Genomic DNA, 20,802 nt, shown 5'->3' on the forward strand with positions numbered 1-20,802 from the left:
GTTTGTGCTCCCCTCTCTGGTTCCGTCTTTTTTAAGATTAAGGTAACTGAAGAATGATTTACCAAGTGAGGCAGAAATGTATGTGATGACTTCCTCAAAGCCTTTCCCCTTGCTTTTATTTTTTTTGTAGGGCTATGGTAGCTTTATTTGCAGCTGTGGCAGATGCGCTTGATTTTTTTGGTGTGTTCAGGTGAGCGTGCCGAGTCCAGACAAATAATGTCACCCTCTATTTCATCACCAGTGTCCCCTCTCGCCTCCTGGGTTTGGCCACCTTCCAGACCCTGTTGTGAGAGAGAATCGTTTTGCTTAGTATATGGAGGTCTCTTGAGGACCGTTGTTCTGTGATCTTCCTGCCTCCCTTGATTGTCGAGTTCTGGGTTGTTAAGTAGTTCTTCGACACCCCACACCACCAAACAAACAACCTCGTAATAGCTTTCTTTCTTACTCCTTTGCGTTTGGAGTTGCCGCCATTAACTTGTGATGCAGGGTTTTCTGTTAATTGAGTATCTCCTTTGGCAAGGAGGGATTCTGCCCCAAGAACTCTTTTAACGTCTTTTGCACTCCAACATGTTCAAATGTATTCAACAATGACTCCTTTAAAGTAGATTGAATACGAGACTCCGTTTTCAGCCATTTGTATAGTGAAACCATGGCACACAAAACCTGGTTTATTTCAGTCAATACATCTTTGTGCCAGGTACGTTATTTGGGGGTTGTCAGGGGTCACAACTGCGACCCCTGAGGTTTCCCTTGCTACCCCTGTGGTCTCTCTTGCTACTCCTAAAAAAAAGAAAATCTTTATTTTTTTATTTATTTTTTTACATTGAATTTCCTGGGCTGTGGCCAGTGCCTTGTGGATCTTTGTTTCTGTATTGGATGGAATTTTTTGAGGACTCTATTAAAAAAGACAGGTGGTTCCACAAGTGTAACACTTGGAGCAGTGACCCTTAATAAGAAAGAATAGGAATAACAAACAATTTGTCTTTCTGGAATTCTATACAATAATGGCTAGGCTCATTAAAGGGGTGAACAGTCATGTTCTATCGCTTCCCATGATGTCGCTTTGGGGTTGGGGTCGGGTCAAATAACATCACTTCATCAGAGGTCATGGGTCATGTGATGTCACTTCTGCTACCCCTGGCATTTTGGTGAAATGACGTCCCTGCTTCGTGCCCCACTGTTGTTTGCACACACACATTTGTGTCCACTCTTTTGACCAGAGTGGACAATCTTCTGGGGGGCACAAGCTTTGGAGTTCAAAAATAGAAAGTTATCGATGTAAATTTAATACAGGCACTACTCAGCTCATAAATAGGAACTATTATTCTTTAAGAGCTACTGAAGATGAAACCAGCCCACACCACTGTTACAGTCCAGTATCTCACATGACTTAAGCCCTATGAGATTTAGGCTTTATGCCACCCACACATCTTTCAAGTCACAGATTAATATAACAAAACAATGCATATAAAAGAGAAAAAATGCAGCAAGGGCCAAAAGGCCACCCCCCTGAAAGGCCCAGTCAGGAACATCCCATGTATTCTCTTCCACAGTCCCTGAAGACTGGAGCATGGTGGAGGGCCTGGCTGTGAGTTTGCGTTGGTGCCACTTTGGCAGGGTTCATTGAAGGCTGATAGATTTTCTTAATTTACAGTTACTGCACGCGTGCAAACTTGGCTTCCCTGTGCCACCCGATGTCCCTGGCTGCAGCACCTGATTTCCATCTAAGAAAAGGAAACGGTTGTATATAGTATTTAGGATATACACTACATATAGTTGAGAGTTTACAGTTAGTTTAGAGTTTTGACTGTTTACAGTGTTTTGTGGTTAGTCTTTAGCCCCCATTCAACTAAGTATGACGTTTGCCATGGAAATGGGGACGCTATGTATGTGCAAGTTACTCAGATTCATCAACGGTCGCACAGTGCTGACCGTATGCCGATCCTACACAAGCCCACAGCATTGTCATGGAATTCTTAAACATGCAGGCACAGCACATCGCCAGCTAGATCACTGGATTACATGACTGACTATAAGCAAAAGTCCCAATACAACAAAGAGCATTGGGCAGGAAGACAGTACTTGGCATCACTATGCAGGCATACATCAGTGTACCTTGAGGCGTCCCTGTGCACTACCATCAGGCCCCCCCAATGCAGGAATGACCGCCCTGCTCCAATAGCCCCTCTCCATAAAAATCAATACAGATGGGGATTTGCCATGTTGCAGAGTGGATATTACAGTGAGCTACTAATCATAGCTGCCGTGAGTTTGAAACGTTCGTGCTGTGTCATGACAAACAAAGTAATGAGACACTGACTCCCTGCTCAGCGGTTCACACACTCAAACATTCAGACACTCACATGGTGCCATCTGTAAAATAGGCCCAGGATAATATTTTACCTTATATATAGAGGCCACACATTCCTGAGGTAAACCTGAAGAGTGCCACAAAACATATGCCTCAACACAAACACGTCACATGTCAGCACATCACTCAAGTAGGAGCCATACATATTTTTGCAGCAACATGTGGTCATAGACATGACAAGGTTATCCCATTACAAGGAACCCATCCACTAGTTGTGTCCCTAACGTACAACATACATAAAACCCGCACATAAACACTGCATGCCGGATACTCGACAGCCATGAATGTACCAGATATTTGGCTGACCACTTGTATGGGGGGAGGATCAATGCTATACAAAGCAAACTCTCCACACTCTGTGAGCGTTAGACCATTCAGTGCCATGCACATGAAACCATTAAACACGGAAACCGTGAAACCGTGAACCATGAACTCACCAATCTGCCTATTGCCCGGGCACATCCACTGATGCAGAATTGGAAAAGGGCAGTTACTTAATCAATACATGCATATGTCATCAGACACATCAGGAGGCCATGATAAAGGGATGCACAATACCCTTTTTTTTAACATTTACTCAAGTGGGGAAAACCATCACACAAGAACATTTCCCAAAACATAATGGATGCGTTTTCACTGGACATGTGTGGCAAAGTCTTTCTTTCACGTCCATGATGTTAGGCAGTCTGCAGCTAGTTATGGAAGAGTGAAAATAGATGTGCACAGATTCTGAAGAAGCATACAAGACTGGCAAATGAAAGGTGGTAGGGCCTCACCACAATGGAAAGGTCTGGAGTCACCTTAGCTTTGGTAGATCATTCATGAAATCCTATGAGCCATACCATCAAGCATGACAACCATGGAAAATGGCCACTCTGTTTCTGTCTGGATGCCTAACCTTAGAACACACTTAACTCCATGTGACACTCATGTTTGTTTCTTCGATGTCTGACTTGCTGCCACTGCAGTCCCACTGAGCTATTGCTGTGTCTTCTCATAGTACAGTTTGTGAATAGAAGTCACGAAACACAGTCAGTGGTTTCCTGTGGCGAACATGGCAATGTATGGAATTCTCACACTATATACTGTATCACATCCATGAGAAGAGAGAAGCCCGGAAAGCAACACTGTGGTCTAGGTGTTGAGTTGGCTCAAGGTCATGCTCACTGTGATGCATACCAGACACGTGTTTGAGACTGGCCAAAGTCATAAAGCCTTGCACTACCAATTCCTTATTGAGCTTTCAAAACAATCCATATTTGCATGCAGAAGGTGCACATGGAAACAATTATAGTACTTTGGGTGAACCATTAATTGGCCATGTCCCACCAAATGCATTGAGGCACCTGCTGCTCTTCCTCAAAATTAAGGACTCCACCCTTTGTGTGCTGTTCACAAACAGCCCTAGACATTGGATCACCACCATACTCAAATTCAACATAGCAGCAACAAAGTGGTAGACAGGAGATGATAGAAAGTTCTAGGGCATTGAGCCGTGTGGACATTGTGAACGTACATGTGTGTTTGTTTGGGCATTTATATAGCGCTACGCACCCTGAGGTATCTGAGCAGTGCTTATTTCCCAAGTTGTGTGGTGCTCATTTATCGACCTCAGAAGGGTGAAAGGCCGAATTTGGCACTCCCGGGATTCGAACCTGCGTCAGCAGGCTCTGCAGGATGCGCTCTACCCGCTGTACTATCTGACCAGCATACAACAAGAGACATGGAACATCATAATTCCCCATTTTAGGACTTTTCTGGAGGTAGCCGAACACTACAGGAAAGTCACTCCTACGTTCCCCCCACATCCCACAACTTCAGGCAATGACCACAATATCTGCCATCAATATGCAACCAGTACAGTGGAGAGCAAAGGTTGGCATCCTTTTTTTAAAATTATTTGTATATGGTTATCAACTAACCTTTACAAAAATTCACCATACTAAAAATACAAATAACGTTTAAAAGAAAAAGAAAGGAAAGTGTCAATCTATTTTACATAACACTGTTTCTTTCATTCCGGATTTAACAAACAATGTGTTAGTATATCAGTTGTTACACTTTGGTCATTGGTTTTAATGATCCCCTTTCATTTGTTCTATTTCAAGGAATAGACGAAAATCAATTAGTTAATCTGCATCCTTCTAGCAGATGTACTACAGCAATTGTCAATGATGTTTCATAACCCAAAATGATTCTGCTCCAGAAACAGTCAGAGATTAGCCCCTCCTCGTTCCTTACATGTTTATCAAACAGAGCCAATATCTTATTCCAGGTTCCTTCACAGCGCATTAATAAGCGTCTCAGTGTTTGTTCCCGCGGTACCTCACATATTTTACATAGTTTGAGTGTTTTTTCTTCTTGCTTACGTATGGAGAGGATCTCCCCAGGAGGCCACAGGTTTAATCTTATTCTCAAAAGATTTTACCTCATCCTCCTATCTGGAAATTTTACCAGATATTTTGAAAGAGACACCAGCCTTTTCTCCATTGGAAGGAATTGTGCATTTTTGCATTTCTTACTTTTGCAATCGTATTGATCCAATCCATCCTTTCCCCTTCTGATTTGACTTTCTGCAGAGTATTAACCAGTGTCTCAATGTTTGAGTCTATGTTGTCTAATAGGACTTTTACTTTCAGGTCCAGTTGTATCAATAGTTTAAACCTTGAGCCTTCCAACTCAGCTTTGATATCACATTTGTTAATGATACCAATCGGGCGTCACATACCGGACCAGGACACTTGGTCTTATCCTGTGATGTCCCGCTCAATAGGAATGCTTTTTCTGTAATTTCAATTAATTCAAATTGAGCTGATACCCGATCCATCTCACACACCCTTTTACAAATACTCTGGGTCACAGTGGACTATGAACCAGACCGGTTGGTGAAAATACAATATTTATTTATTTTTAGAATTCACAAAAATCACACAACTTTTAATATTGGCCAGCAATCACCAATGGGGTGATAATTGCAATACAAACCACTGAACTACACTTGGTTAACCTTCTACATGTACATATCCAAAGCACAATTGAATAGGAGCACTTTTTGAATTAGGATAGATAGCACCCAAGTTAAGGTGTCCCCCCGCAAGGTTCACTCAACTCCCAAATAATCAAATTCTGAGTGGATAGAAAGAAGCAGCAGGTAGTCAGGGATCAGAGACAGGATTTTAAATCCCTTGCAATAGCATTAAATGACACTCGGAAATTGACAAATAAATAATTAATGTGCCGTTAAATCTTTGAGACAAATATGATTTCTCACAACAACAGGAATGCATAAACACTAGCAATCACAAGGCAAGGGATCAACAAGAGGCATATAATTAAAAAACAAGTGCAAAGTTGGGACCTGCTGCAGCCAAATTCACATGTTGGAAGGTTGCATTTTCTCAATTCCTGTATAAAATGACATAAACAAATTTTATGAAAAATGGGTGAAATACGTGGGTTTTCAATGTGTTTTTTGGACTGGGGAATAGATATATAGCACAGGGACAATATGAAGGTGAAAGGAGGTCTCTATCTGGTGAATTGAGAGAGATTTGGAAGGTAGAGTCAGGTTCGCTTTGAGGAAAATAGGGCAGTAAAAAAGAGAAAATCGGTTTTAAAATGAAAAAGCAAATTTTACTTAAACTAGATTATTAAGCCTATATTGTTAAAGAGGGACACAGTAAGAGCCAAGGTTTATTCGCAACATCAACCTTGTCACCCCAGCCTCAACTTTAGGTGGAAATTAGTTTGATTACTCAAAATATGACTAAGGGTTTATGATCTACACAAGACAGAATTAATAGAGCGATGGCGCTAGCACTTAGAAAGTCAAGGACAGAGTGCACAGAGAATGCTAACAATTTTAACAAATTATCAGGGTATGGATAGGCTTAGAGAGTGGAATAAAGACAAAAGGGTCAAGATGGGGAGACTATGTGTTTCTCTGGGATGGGGAAATACTCACAGTCCACGCTTGGGTTTTGGGATTTTGGAACAGTCAGAGTTCTGGTCACAAAAGATTCTGGTCACCGGATTGCGGACTCTCCTGGCAAAAGACAGCTGGGCAAAGGTCTGGTCACTAGATAATCAGGACAGCTGGATGGCAGGGTTGCAGCTGGCATGCAGTTCGTGGGCAAAAAGCCAGTCTCGCTTTCAGGAGGCTTCCCAAAAGAACACCACAGCTTTCCCTTTGGTTATTTGGATGTTCAGATCTGGGGTCTCTGGATTGAGGCCTTGCTGGGATAGTCAGCAATTCTCTACCTTGCAGTGGGATCTGGAATCAGCTATGCATTGGCTTTGCAGTGGGATCTGAATCTGCTATGCTTTGGCTTTGCAGTGGGATCTGGAGTCTGGCAGGATGGATGTGGCAGATCAGGAACGCAGGCACAGGAAATTCAGGAAACAGTGTGTAGCTCTGTCAACCACTCTTATCTATAGGGCATGGTGACATCATAGAAGTATATGGCAGGGCAGGCTTAGCTTAGCACGTCTCTAAGACCCGTTTAGGACAACCAAGGTTGGTTGCCTCCCCTAGGAGGTGACCCAGTTAATGAGATTGTATTTTATGACGTGCAAAGACTTCCCACAGTTACTTTACCTCAAATCCATTTTTGGTACAATTGTGGCTTCTTAACAAAATACATAGGCAGGTTACACATTTGATGCAGTACACGCCAATCCAACTCTGCAGTCTGTAAGACATTGTTGGTTGCCTCCCCTAGGAGGTTACTCAGTTTATGAGATTGTATTTTATGATTTGCAAAGACTTCCCACAGTTACTTTAGCTAAAATCCATTATTGCCATCAATGGCGCCTTGGTACAATTGTGGCATTTTAACAAATTACATAAGCAGGTTACATGTTTTATGGAGTACATGTCAGTCCAACTCTGCAGTCTGTAAGACATTGTTTCGCCCTCCTAATAATTTTTGTTAGTTTGTAGTGTGAAATATTCAGAACAAAATTCTGTAACTTTATACATGTGTGTGGATGATCATTAGGCATGTCAGCATTGAAATTCGCAGTGGCATCAGGTATATTTTCCTTAGAATGCCCATTTCTCTGCCGTTGCTGTTCCCAAGGTGGCAGTGAAGGCTACAACATCTCAATTTACACCCCACAAAATTACATTAAAACTGTTAACGTTTTACATTTTTGTGAATTTCTGCTGTAAAAATAACCGTCTTCAAAGTTTCTTAATAAAATAGTCTTTTGAAACAAATGGGCTGGCTTTTGTCCTTCACTGGAACATTTTTTTTTCTTCAGCTACCACCAACTGTCACTTCAGCTCAGTGTGGGGATGGGGGTTTCCCAGTTTGATTGATGTTTTTATGGCCACTTCCACTTCACAGGTTAGTGTCCCAGATTTCCATTGTCCCAGCCTGGAGCACAGACGAATGTCTGACGAGCGTGTCAACTTCTTTGTCTTGGTCCATTCAAAGTTTTTCAAGCTAGCAGTTATCACTTTCATGCCCTGGAAGTTTATGGTGGTCCCTTTTGGGAGAAGCCTTAGATTAGCCAGCAGGGAAAAACCTGTTCTGGAGATTGCAAAATACAGCCAATGCAGTTTAATTCCTTTTATTTTCTTTTGTTTGTTTGTTTGTTTGCTTATTATTTATAGCGCACACCCTGAGGGATCGGGGCGCCATACAAGACAGCTTGAAATACATAGGCAAAGCAGGTCAAAACAGTACATGAAAATATAACAATGATTTACAACGGATCAAAATGGTACATGAAAATATAACAATGATTTACATAGGATATGACCTCCAGGTGAGAGGCTGTGTAAGGCTTACAGAGAATACCTTTGTCTGAAAATGAAGATAGGGAGAGGAGGGGTATGCAATCGTCAGTGAAAGAGATATGGTGGTTGACAGCCTGTAGAGGAAAAGTGCAAGTGGATGTCGAGAACGGCTGATTACTGTGTGCTGGTTGGGGCGGTGGATGAGTCATTTGAGTGGAGCTATTTGTTGTATCTGAAACTGTGGAAGGTTTGGTCAGTTCTTAGGTTGAGTAGGAGGGCGTTTCAGGCTATGGCTGTGTGTACCGCGAAGCTGGTGCCACCGTCTCTCTTCAGGTTAAAGTGAGGAGTGGTGATGCAGCAAGAGTTAGCTTATCTAGTCAGTCTGCTGGAAGTTTTTAGTATAATTTTGTCTTTCAGATATTGGGGGGCGGCATTGTTGAGACATTTATAGGAGATAGCGACAAGTGTGAAGTAAATTCTCTCCTGGATTGATAGCCATTTGTAGCTCCATCTTATTTCGGAAATGTGATCTTTCCTGGGAATGCTCAAGGCTGTTCTTAAGGCGTTATTTTGTAGGATTTGAAGTTTGTTCATTACTTGCTTGCTTGCTCCTGCATATAATGCATTACAGTAATCGAGTTTGGACAGGATTAATGCTCTAGCTAGCGTGATTCCACTGTTAGTAGACAGGTAGGCTTTGCAGGCATGGATAAGCTTACAGGTATAGGCTGTAGACGATGCAGTGGCATTAACTTGTTTCCTCAGGCTCAAGGTGGAATCAATTTAGAAGCCTAGAGTTTTAGTTTCTTTGGCGGTTTTGATTATGTTGCCATCTATGTTAAAGGTTGAGTATTTGGGATTTAGTTTGTTGAGATATGAGGAGGACCTAGGATGAGAATTTCAGTCTTCTCGTCATTCAAGCAAAGGCTGTGGGAGGCCATCCAGGCCTGAATGACAAGGTAGATTTTGTTTAATAGGGCGCTGTCTGTGTCATGGTTACCTGATAGAGGTACTATTATCTCGGTGTCATCTGCGTAGTTGGTGTAGATGACACCTAGGCAGTCCAAAATGTCAAAATGGGGCTTGGTAAAGACATTGTAAAGAGTGGGGGAGATGCAGGAGCCTTGCAGCACTCCACAGCTGATGGGTATTGGGTCGGCAGAGTCAGTCGGGCAGAACACTCACATTGTTTTGTTATTCAGGAAGGACTTGATCCAATTTGCAGCTTTTTGGGAGAAGTTGGCTGAGGATGTAAGGTGCTCGAGGATTATAGTATGGTCCACCAGATGGAGTGCGGCAGAGAGGTTGATCAAGAGGAGCAGTGTGCATTGTCTGTTGTCTTTCATAAGATCAATTTGAGTTTTCAAATCAATTAAGGCTGTTTCAGTTCCATGGAGAGGTCTGAAGCAAGATTGCCTGAGCCCTAGAAGGTTATTGGTCTCAATGTAAGTCTGGATTTGAATGTAGGCAGCCTTGTCAATGATTTTCAGTAGAAAAGGGGCCGTGGTTATGGGTCTGTAGTTAGTAGGGATTGTGGGGTCGAGGGAAGCTTTTTTTTAGTAAAGGGAGTACCCAGGCGTCTTTGAGATTTGTAGGAACATGGCACGAATTGAAGGATGAGTTTATTATCCTCGTGATAAAAGGGGCGAGCTCTCTAGCCACATCTTTTATAATTTTGCCAGACAGATGTCACCTAGGCAGCGAGAAGGCTTCAGAGAGGTGATCATTTTTTCGACCACAGCTGGGGTAACTGGTGCAAATTTAAATTCTTGTGCCATGTTGGAGGAGGGTGTGTTATCTGGTATCAGGGGAGGATCAGAGGTCTTAATGTTGAGGCATTTGGTTGCAATTTTGTTTTGAAGAGTGACCGTTTTATTGGCACAGGCATTTTGGATGCCTGTGCACCAGTCTTTATTTTTCAAGTGAGAGTCGTCGGGACTATGGGTGATTCTAGCTCTCTTAGAATGCCAAATAGTTCCTTGATACTGGAGCTAGCGTTCTGGATTCTGTCGTTGTAGGTTCCCTGTTTAGTTTTAATAATCTCAGCTTTGTAGAGGAGGATATTTCGGTTACTTTATCTGTGTTCTCTTTGGTAGGTTTTTCCAATTGGTTTCTCATTTCCTCTTTCAGTTCTGAGTGTTGTCAAATGTGGGGTAAACCAGGTGTTAAGGTGGGCTTTTGGTTTACTTTTATGGAGTTTTAAAGGTGGCAAGGTGTCTAGTGCATTGGTCATGGTATTATTGAACAGGTGAATTAATTCTGCCGGGTCTTCCGAGGAGGAGTAGTTCAGGATTGAGATCAGGATAGGAGTGAGTTTTTTGGCTGTGATGTTACGCTTGTTTCTGGTTGGTAGGGGTGGCTCTATAATCTTGGTTTTGGTGGTTGGTCGGGTGGCATTGATGGTGAAAGTAATCAGGGAGTGGTCAGTCCAAGACTGTGGTTCAATAGCCATTATAGAGGTGGTACAGTTGTGGTCAGCAAGCCAGTCTAGGGTTCATCCTTTCACATGTGTGGGTTGCTTGATTCTTTGCGTAAAGTTCAGTTCATTCAAGGATTCTTCCAATGATTTTGCAGCTTGATTGTTAAGGTCAGATAGGCCTAGATTAAAGACGCCTAAGACTAGGATTTGGTTTGAGGGTTTAGTGTTGTCTGAGAGCAGTGAGATGATATACTCCTTAACATCAGGGGGCCTGTATATAAGGTGGAGAGTAATGGTACTGGTATGGGAGGTTGTGAGTTTGACAGTAAGGAGTTCGTAGGACTTGAGTGTGGGGGAGGTCGAGAGTCTGAGAGCCAATTTGGTCCGAGCTATGAAGGCAACCCCTCCGCCTTTTGAATTTTCCCTATCTGCTCGGATAATAGTATATGAGTCCGGAATGGCTAGCATTAAAGATGGACCTGCAGCGGCATGAAGCCAGGCTTCAGAAATTGCTAGGAAGGCAAGTTCATTGTCTGTGATAAGATCTGCTATGTCAGTGGCATGAGCAACAACAGATCTTGGGTTTATTAAGGCCCCTTTAAGTAGGGGTGCTTGGTTTGTGAGGGCATAATTTGATGAGGTGGAGCGGGGCTTCTGACTCGCCTAGGCTTGTGTTTTTTTGGTAGGGCACTTGTGTTAGCGGAGTGCAATAGGTTCGTTGATGGGAGCTTGGGGGGGTTGGGCTGTACAGTAGTCTCAAGGTAGATGTTGGCTGGGTGTGTATCAATGATCAGCCTAGAACCATGTCTATTGTTTCTATGGACACCACATCATGGTTGGTTAGGGGTAGGTTTGGTATTGAATCACTCAATCCATTGCTGTGGAGTAAGGGTGGACGTACCGAGTAGGTTGGTTTGGTTGGTCTGACTCTTTTCAGGGTGGTATGTCAGGTTAGGTACGAATATTGTGGGATTGATAGGAGGCATGTGGCGGGTTTCCTGTAGTGGTGGGAGGAAAGGGGTGGGTCTGAACGCATAAGGTAGGGGCATTTTCTTAGCAGGCTGACGGTCAGTCAGAGCGCCTAGGTGGTATTGGTACAGTGTAGCGAGGACCAGGAAAATGTTAAGGCATTGCTTAATGGTGACCATACTCCAGTTCAGGGAGCAGTTGGGCCTAGTGGTAGTGATGTTATAGGACTATTGTTGGGCAGTGGATATCAGGCTAGGTATCAGTAAGGATGATCAGTCTGTATCATTGCAACAGTCTGGTTAATGCAAGGCAAAAGGTGACAGTAGATAGGCAAAATCCGGTAAGGAGTGGACAGAGGCATGGGTCAGCGCAAAGCAGCAAAGGTGTCGATGGGGTGGTGATATGCTGAAGATCATACTAGTGTAATGCCTATAGTAGCTATGAATAGGTCTAAATACATTTGGCTGCACGGGGGGCTAGCAAACAGATAGGTGGAATGCAATTAAAGGCACAGTTGGGCAAAATACATTCAGCTGCATGGGGGCTAGCAATCAGCTAGGTGGAATGAAATTAATGGCACAGTTGGGAAAAATACATTCGGCTACATGGGGGACTTGCAATCAGATAGGTGAAATGCAATTAATGGCACAGTTGGGCAAAATACATTCGGCTGCACGGGGGGCTAGCAATCAGATAGGTGAAATGCAATTAATGACACAGTTGGGCAAAATACATTCAGCTGCACGGGGGTCTACCAATTAGATAGGTGAAATGCAATTAATGGCACAATTGGGCAAAATACATTCGGCTGCACGGAGGGCTAGCAATCAGATAGGTGGAATGCAATTAATGGCATAGTTGGGCAAAATAAATTCGGCTGCATGGGGGGCTAGCAATCAGATAGGTGAAGTGCAATTAATGGCACAGTTGGCCAACATACATTCGGCTGCTCGGGGGGGCTAGCAATCAGATAGGTGGAATGCAATTAATGGTACAGTTGGGCAAAATAAATTCAGCTGCACAGGGTCTAGAAATCAGCTAGGTGAAGAATAAATACGAACAAATGGTAGGCAAGGATTGGCAAACGCATTCGGTACCGATGAGATGACACCAACAGGGTAGATCGATGCAGTGTCCAGGTGTGGAGCAGTCTTTTAGCTATTGCATGCCACTCAAAGCTAACAACCTATATGAGCTTTACATGGAGGGCATTCATGTTATTTAGTACTTACAGAGAGTTGCAATCGGAAGCGCAAAGCGCCAGCAGCCTGCCACGGACAGCCACAGACAGGCCCTTTTTTGTGACCCTTCTGCATGTGGCCTCCACTTCCGGCTTCCGCCTACTGGTGGAGGAAGGGGCTGTAAATGGGGAGGCTCAGCCAATCCACGGCTGAGACTGATGGGTGGGTGTAGATGCAGTTCAGTTCTGCTTGAACGCTGCAGCCATCGACTACGCTGCAAGTGATGGTGGCTTGTAGATGTAAAATAATAATGCGGTGGGCTGTGCATTAATGTGGGATCTACTTAAAGGTGTAATGAAGACAGCTAGATAAGTATGCAAACAAACCTGTTGGATAAAACATCCCCTCTATGTTTCCCAGCAACAAACCCCTTTACATTGCTAGGCACAGACAAGTTTTTGTTCAACATGGTACTTTTAAAACAGGCATTTTTTCTGGTTTGCAAAAGCCCATTTTTCCATGTGTAAAGCCAGCTGGAATTTTTCTTGCAAATTCGGTTTGTCTCTTCCATCTGCACTTCCACATTGTTTTGTAGCCATAGATAGCTTCTTGTACACAACAGTCTGTACAAGGCCAAGGTCTCTTGAGATTGACATGTGTGCAGAGAGCTAGAATTTCTTTAAAGCAGTGATTTTTTGACATTTTGTAGCAAAAGTCAAGCGTTTTCCATGTAACTGAAGTAAAGCTTTTATTGATTTTCCCAGATTTGGCTGACAGAGCCTGACACTCAGGGACCATGCTTTTTTCTGCTGAAGCACAATGTGGATATGAATGGGCATGGCAAGGCCTTATTAATAAAAGTAGTATGATGAGGAATCAGAGGAAAAAGCATCAGAGCGGCATCATTTTTAATGTAAATATTTCCCTTTTTCAATGGGAACTGTGGGTTTGCAAACAGCTGAGCAGCCCTGCTTTGATTTGCTTCTTTTGGGTGCACCCCAGAACACACTGGCACCTTTTGCTGTGTGCTCCCAGTTGCAACTCGCCCATTTTGTGTTTGGCAAGATGGTACAGCCATCCCTTTGTCGCTACAAGGCGCAGTTTTGATGCAATGGTGCCCCAAGGAGCCAGCGCAGCATTTTGCTGTTGACTGCCAAAGCGCAGCTTGGTGTCATGATGCCCGCTCCCGGGGAGCCGGTTCAACCCCTGCATCCCTGAAAGCGGACATCCAGTCCCCAAGGAAGGACCCAGCAACCCCATATAGGGGCCCTTTGGACAGTGTCCTGGCGCCTATGACGCCAGGCTCATAAAAGACATCAGTCCTTGCGCCATAGGCACCAGGCTCATTATGGGAGTGCTTGGGTGCACTTACCTGATGCAGACCATGCTGCAGGATCCCGGCCTCCTTGAGGCCTGAAAGGAACTACTTTACCTGTGGGACTAATTTACCATCCAGGCGTGGTCGGGGAAGGATACATACCTGATTGGAGGAAGGATACATACCTGGAACTTCTTCCAAGGCTATTTAAACCCCACCCGAACAGCCACACATGCTTCGCGTTGTTCTGCATCTAGCAGCTGGACGCTCACCGTGTCTGCTCCTGCATCCTGACTTCTGCCACGCCTGCCAGCATCCTGGATCACCTGCAAAGGAAGAGAAGAAGAGAACAGAAGAAGGAAAAGTCCTTACCTGCTAAAACCGCATCCCGGAGACATCTCGCCGACAATCCTGAAAAGGAAGACTTTTATTTAAAAGCTCATTGCGTCAATCGCTGCAGCACCGCATTCCACTCACCTTTACAGGGCGCCTCCATGTTCAGCAGCGATCATCCAGATTCGCAGTCACGCCCCAGCGCCTAGGGAGAAAAAGACCAGAACGAAAGGTGAGAGAGAGAAGGGAATAAGGAAAGCTAAATCTCCATGTTAAGACTTACCTGTTGATTCATTCCCTTTCCATTTCGGGTCCGCGCCGCATCCTGGCATTTCCGGACCCCGGCCCCTAAGGGGAAAAAGAGACATCAGCGTTAATGAGCGAATGGAAAAGACATTACCAAAAAAAGGCTCATTAAAGACTTACCTGATTTCTACAAGGATTTCACCTCTCATCTCGGGTCGGTGCCTGTTCCCCGGCATTCCGTACCCCGGCCCCTATGGGGAAAAAGACACTAGCATTAGTACATTAATGCATGGACACAAGGGGAACCTCTTATCAAAAAACTTACCTGGAAGCTAAGCAAGTTTGGTTCTCACCAATCCGAAAATCCAGTGAAGTAACTGGATACCAACGCGCCCCTGCATCAGAAGCAGGATGGAGAGCTCGTCCTTCCAGACCCTAAGGTGAGACGCTACGAGGAATCACAGAAGGGTTTCGAGGAGGGTGAGAGGGGAAAGTGGGAGGCCGATTGCATTACCCCGCAGACAGTTAATCCCCTATTTTTGCCTACAGAAGGATACTTCTGCGAGCCAGACAAGCCATATTTGGGGGCCCGGTCCAGTCCGTCTTCCGAACCCTGCACATCACCTTAGAAGAGGTCACAGCAGTGCGGACCAGGCCAGCACCTCCGTGGGAGTCAGGTGAGCATTACACTTGGTTATGGAGAAGAATTCTGTTGAGTGGGTCAATGTAGCCCACACCGTACAGTGTGTTATACTCTGCAGTAATAATCTGCCGGTAAAGTGAAATCAATTGCCAATTTGCGAAGAAGTCCAATGAACTGAGCCTCAACTCGAACCCCAGATTCCACAACGGTGTACTCCTTGGAAGTCTGGCCTCTGTTTTGTCCCAATTTATATTCCAAAGCAAAGGTTTGGCCTCTAGACCACAGAGGATAACTGCTATCACCTTTGCCTTGTAAAATTTAATCAGGGGAATGATGAAAACTTTCAATACTTGTTACAAAGCTTCTTCATTTGTGGAATAAATTGCAAAGCCTTCTCTTCCACCTTTGACTCCACTTTGTGGGTTGCCAGGGAACCGTGTATTTTATACCCCAAATATGTCAGTTCTTCCACGCAAAGAATTTTATGTGAATCCACAACCCAATTTGAAAATGTAACCTTCTTTTTGGCAATGCTTAAACACTAATACCTTAGACTCTGATGGATTTATTGCTAACCAGTTCTCATTAGCAAATTCGCCAGGTTTTGTTAATAGGCGCTGCAGGCCTATCGCTGTGCCGTCAAGCAGAACAATATCATCTGCATAGGCCAGCCAGTGGATCTTCCTTCCATTGATCTCTGGGCTGGCCAACGCAGATCCCTCCAAGTAATCTCCCAAATCGGCTAGATAGAGTATGAAGAGGAGTGGCGCTCCAAGACATTCCTGTCTCACTCCTCTCTCTGCTCTGATTGAGTACGAAAGATGACCCTGCTCGTCTAAACTGACTCTCAGAGTGGTATCTCTGTGTGGTTCACTTAGCATCTCAACAATGGGCTGGAAGCCCCATCTACTCAACTTGCTCCAGAGGTGTGCTCTATGGACCATGTCAAATGCCTTAGAAAGGCCTACCCATGCCCCATATTGTGGGGTTCCATTCTTCCCAGTTGTATTCTTGCTCATCAGATTCAAAACTAACCCGTTCAGTGTAGTGGAGAGTTCCTGTCTGAATCCCGTTTGGTTGCAAGACAGAATCCCAGTTGAGTCTACCCATTATGTAATTACTCTCGCCATGTCTAGGAGAGCGATCAATCGATAACTTGCTGGATTCAACCAGTCGCCCCCCTTGAAGAATTGTATAATTATTGCTGTTTTCCAAGTTGGTGGAAACCTACACTGTTTGAGGATTTCCTTGAATGCTTGTGTTAGAAGTCTTACCAACATGCCTGACAAATTTTTACGGACCTGATAAGTAAGTCCATTCGGGGCTGCCGCTCTGGAGGCCGAGGACTTGATGATAATCGTTGGCATCCATTTTATGCCATATTACAATCCCCATGTTGCCTTCATAGCATAGGATATTGTGATGAATCATGGAAGTTATAGACCAGAAAATCAGTACAAGAAAGAATGTCAGGGCATAGACCTATAATGTACTGGGCACACCACACATGTCAATACCCAAGTGGCACACAAAGGCCTGTGAACTTGTATAGCCCTGAATGATCCCTCGGTACATACATGAGTGGGTTCACATCAAGCAGTGTTTTACTATACTCATGATCAATAAAACGCAGACGGAAGTTTTATTTTTAGTATGGAGAATGACATTCAGGCACTATAAATGAAAACTCTACAAAAACTCAATCTCCACTCTTGCGCTCAGCAAACTGGACTACTGCATAAGCCCACTCCTTGTCCCTCCTGTCTACTCCGTCCTCCCTCCAGACAATGGGCCTCGTTACACCAAAACCAAACACACACACATGCACACATCACCAGAGACAAGTGCCACACACAACGATGCATGGATGAGCCACTGAACTGACACATCACCTGCATCCTTAACAATGAAGTCAAAATGCCTACAACTGCATTATTGATGTATACTGCATTAAGTACATATAACCGTAACCAATGCCATCCCCCTCTTTGTCCCTGACAGGCTCACATACAGACAGTGAGGATGCTGGCACTGCATCTCAGGCACCCCCTGTGAGTAAGAAATCAAGGGAACAGGACACAGAGGACACCCCCACAACATCAAGGGGCAGAGGTAGAAGGGTCCACATGCAGAGTGGCAAACATCGGTGGAGCGCCACTGCCAAGACGCAAGTGTCCACACCACCAACAACTGTCCCACCTCCGGAGGTGAACCCACCACCACTGATCCCAGCCACGGAGGGCCCACCCTCAGCTGCACCTAGTTCCGCAGGAGAGGCGGCAGCCACTGCACCACTCTCTGATATGGAGGATACGACCGCTTTTCACATGGAGATGCACACCCCAAACCCCCCTGGAACCCTGGGTCTAGTGTCACTGGCGGGGAGAATGTGGGAGGTTTTAGTAGCCCTCCGGTGGCTTCACCTGTTGACCTGGTTGCATCCGAGGGCACAGCAGCGACACCACCAGAACGCAACACTGCCCTGGACCTGGCCAGCATCAGCCAGAGGCAACAGGAAATAACTGTGCTGGTTGGGCAGCATGTGGAGGAGGCTGCCCGTCTCAGGGCTGAGATTGCGGAGACAGCAGGGCACTCCAGGGAGGGGATGGAGGCCTGTACAGACAGGCTGTGTGGGGAGATTGTCTGACTTAGGGAGGTCCTCACACGGATAGCGGACGCAATGGACCGCCAGTTCCCACCACCACCACCACCTGGACAGTCAGCCACTTCCTCATCCGCCAGTTCGAGGCAGACAGCCCCCTCTGCCGCTCCTCACGCAAAACCAGGTGAACGTCTAGGCAGCCTCCTAATGCTGGAGGTGGCAATGGTGAATAGGGAGTGCATAGTCAGGCTTCCGCATGTATGTCTGGACGAAAACATTGTGGCATCTGGCCGTATTTCATGATTTTGAGAGTGGCTGTTCTGTCAACAATCTGTATAACCTGAGGCATTAATGTGATATTGCTTTCAGGAATGCAGACATTACCACAGCAGCATTGGGAATGTACAGCTGTAACAGCACATTTGTGGGCTTGACACAGACTCATTACCGGTACATCCCTTTTACTTATCCAGTCCTCAGACACTGAGTTCACTACCTCACTTTCGCCTCCTTGGCACAGGGAACACTTGGCTTCCCAGTTATGACGATGTTCAGAGGTAATTTTCCCAACGTCCCTCTTCCTCATCCGAGCGAATGAGTTCTCAGTTTACTGCCCACTGGGCCCTGGAATACCGAAGGACAAGGGAACAGAAGAGAAGTAAAAATCAAGGACAGTTTGCCAGTTGGTCAGTGTCTAATCTAATGGGAATGCTGTTTACCTGAAGAGTGTCAAGCCCGTAGGTAAAGAATCAGTACTAATGCCGTATGTGAAGTCACAAAGTGCGTTCGGGAGAACGCCAGATTAACACAGGGGAGGAACGCGTGTCACGTTCTGTGAATAGATATGGAGTAAGAATCAATAAACCGTTCCATCGCTGAGTGCTGGATTCTCAAAAGTAAAAAAGAGCTGCGTAATGCATACCTGTCGTGTCTGTGCTGCTTGCAGAGCTGTGGCCGATGCCAAGTCGGTCAATCACAATGCTGTGTAACACCATTGCCATGGTAGCAGTGCTGTTAAAGCCTCGATCTCGTATCACGTCAATGTTTGGCGCGTTACGGTGCAACAGGGACTGATAACTGCAAATGCAGTAATTCAGAGCCCGATTGGAAAGGAAAAGAATTACCAAGTACTGTAGACGGATCATGAAAATAAAATGAGTGTAATCCGGGGAAAAAAAAAGAACATAAAAGAAATACTCAACTGGCTAATGCGAGCCGGTCAGAGTAAATCACGAAAGGAAACTAAATGTAAGGTAGAGTCTCAATGTTAGGTAGGTGCAACAGTAATCGAGAGGTATCCGAGTTGCGGGAGGTGGCATCACATGGTGTCACCTTGGGGCCCAGACAGAATGTCCAGGATCTGCGACCTAGGTACCTTTACTTAACTCATATGGCAACAATACTTGTATACACAAGAAACCATCATAGTAATGTAACAAGAAATGAAAGAGACAACATAAAAACATGCAAGAGGGTCAATATATGCGTAAATGAGAGAAAACCAAAGCACATCAAAAGATACATATACATTCAAATATAACAGTGATAATTAATCTCCTCATTGAGACCGTTTGGGATCAAACTCCCAAGCCTGTCGATCCAAAATGTTTCTCTCCTGTTGAGCCGCAGGCCCAGATTTTCATGTGGGTTGACTTTGGTCAGTACTTCAAGGATCAAAAACCTGATTTGTGTCAGGTTATGCCGTTTTTCAATCCAGTGACGCGACACTGCTGAATTCGGATTCGCATTCTGGATGCAGGATCGGTGCTCATTCCAGCAAATTTTTGCTGCTCTAGTGAACTGGCCTACATAATATTTTCCACATGGGCACTTTATGCCATAAATAATGTTTATGCTGTCGCAAGTACCAAAGGTTCGGAGGAAAATCTTTTGGCCTTTACGTGGATGGTATACAGTGTTCCCCTTGATTAACATATTACAATTACTACAATGAAGGCAGGGGAATGTTCCGGTTCGTTGTGTGATCAGTTCTTTCAAAGCGGGTCTTGTACGAACCAGTTTGTCTCGCAGATTCCTGCTGCGCTGCATGTCAAATACTGGGGGTTGATTAAATATGTTCTGTACCCTTATGTCATTTCTAAAGATGTTCCAATGTTTCTTGATGGTGTTTTTGATCTTGTTACTCTGTACAGAAAATTTAGAAACATACACTGGCGTTTTCAATTCTCTCTTGGTTTTAGTGGTGCCTGATAATAGGGTGTCACGATCAAGCGAATTCACCCTCTGGGATGCTGAGTCGAGTTCTCCTTTCTTATAGCCCTGTGACAAAAATTTCTCTTTCATCGCTAATTGTTGCGCTAAGCAGTCTTCAGGGTCACTGACAATCTTTTTAACCCGCAGCAACTGGCTATAGGGTAGATTCTTAAGTAGACTGGGTTGATGAAAACTCATCTGGTGTAGCAGATTATTTCGGTCAGTCGCTTTTCGGAACATGGTGGTGTTGTAGCTGCCACCCCTTTTTTCTATTTTGACATCCAAGAAAGTGATTGTATCATTGGATATTTTGCTGGTAAATTGAATTTGTTTATCAATTCTGTTGAGGTATTCAAAGAAATTGTTGAATGTTGTTTCTTTGCCTGTGACACCGGGATGTCTTTCAGACTTTCCAAGGTTTAAATACCTTCTCTGGGACTGTCTACTGTCTCCCAGAGCATGTCAAGTTAAATTGACTTTACTAGTCTCTGTAAATTTACAGACCCAGCACACCCTATCTTCCTATAGAGTGCTGGAGGTGTTGCCTAGCTACCCCTGAGTCAAAACACTCATGCAACAGTCAAATGTTACCCTTTCCTACATTAAATGGCTGGTGGCAGTGGTTTAGATCAAACTACCATGATTTTTCCCGACTGCGAACAATGGTAGCTAAAAAACGGGTCAGTCATGTTTTTCAATATGGCACCCCAGACCTATCTGTAAAAACAGACTCCGGTCAACTTTTTTTGCCATTTCTTTT

Source organism: Ambystoma mexicanum, chromosome 5p (assembly GCF_040938575.1).
Source record: "Ambystoma mexicanum isolate Mex_15411 chromosome 5p, UKY_AmexF1_1, whole genome shotgun sequence".
NCBI lineage: Eukaryota > Metazoa > Chordata > Amphibia > Caudata > Ambystomatidae > Ambystoma > Ambystoma mexicanum.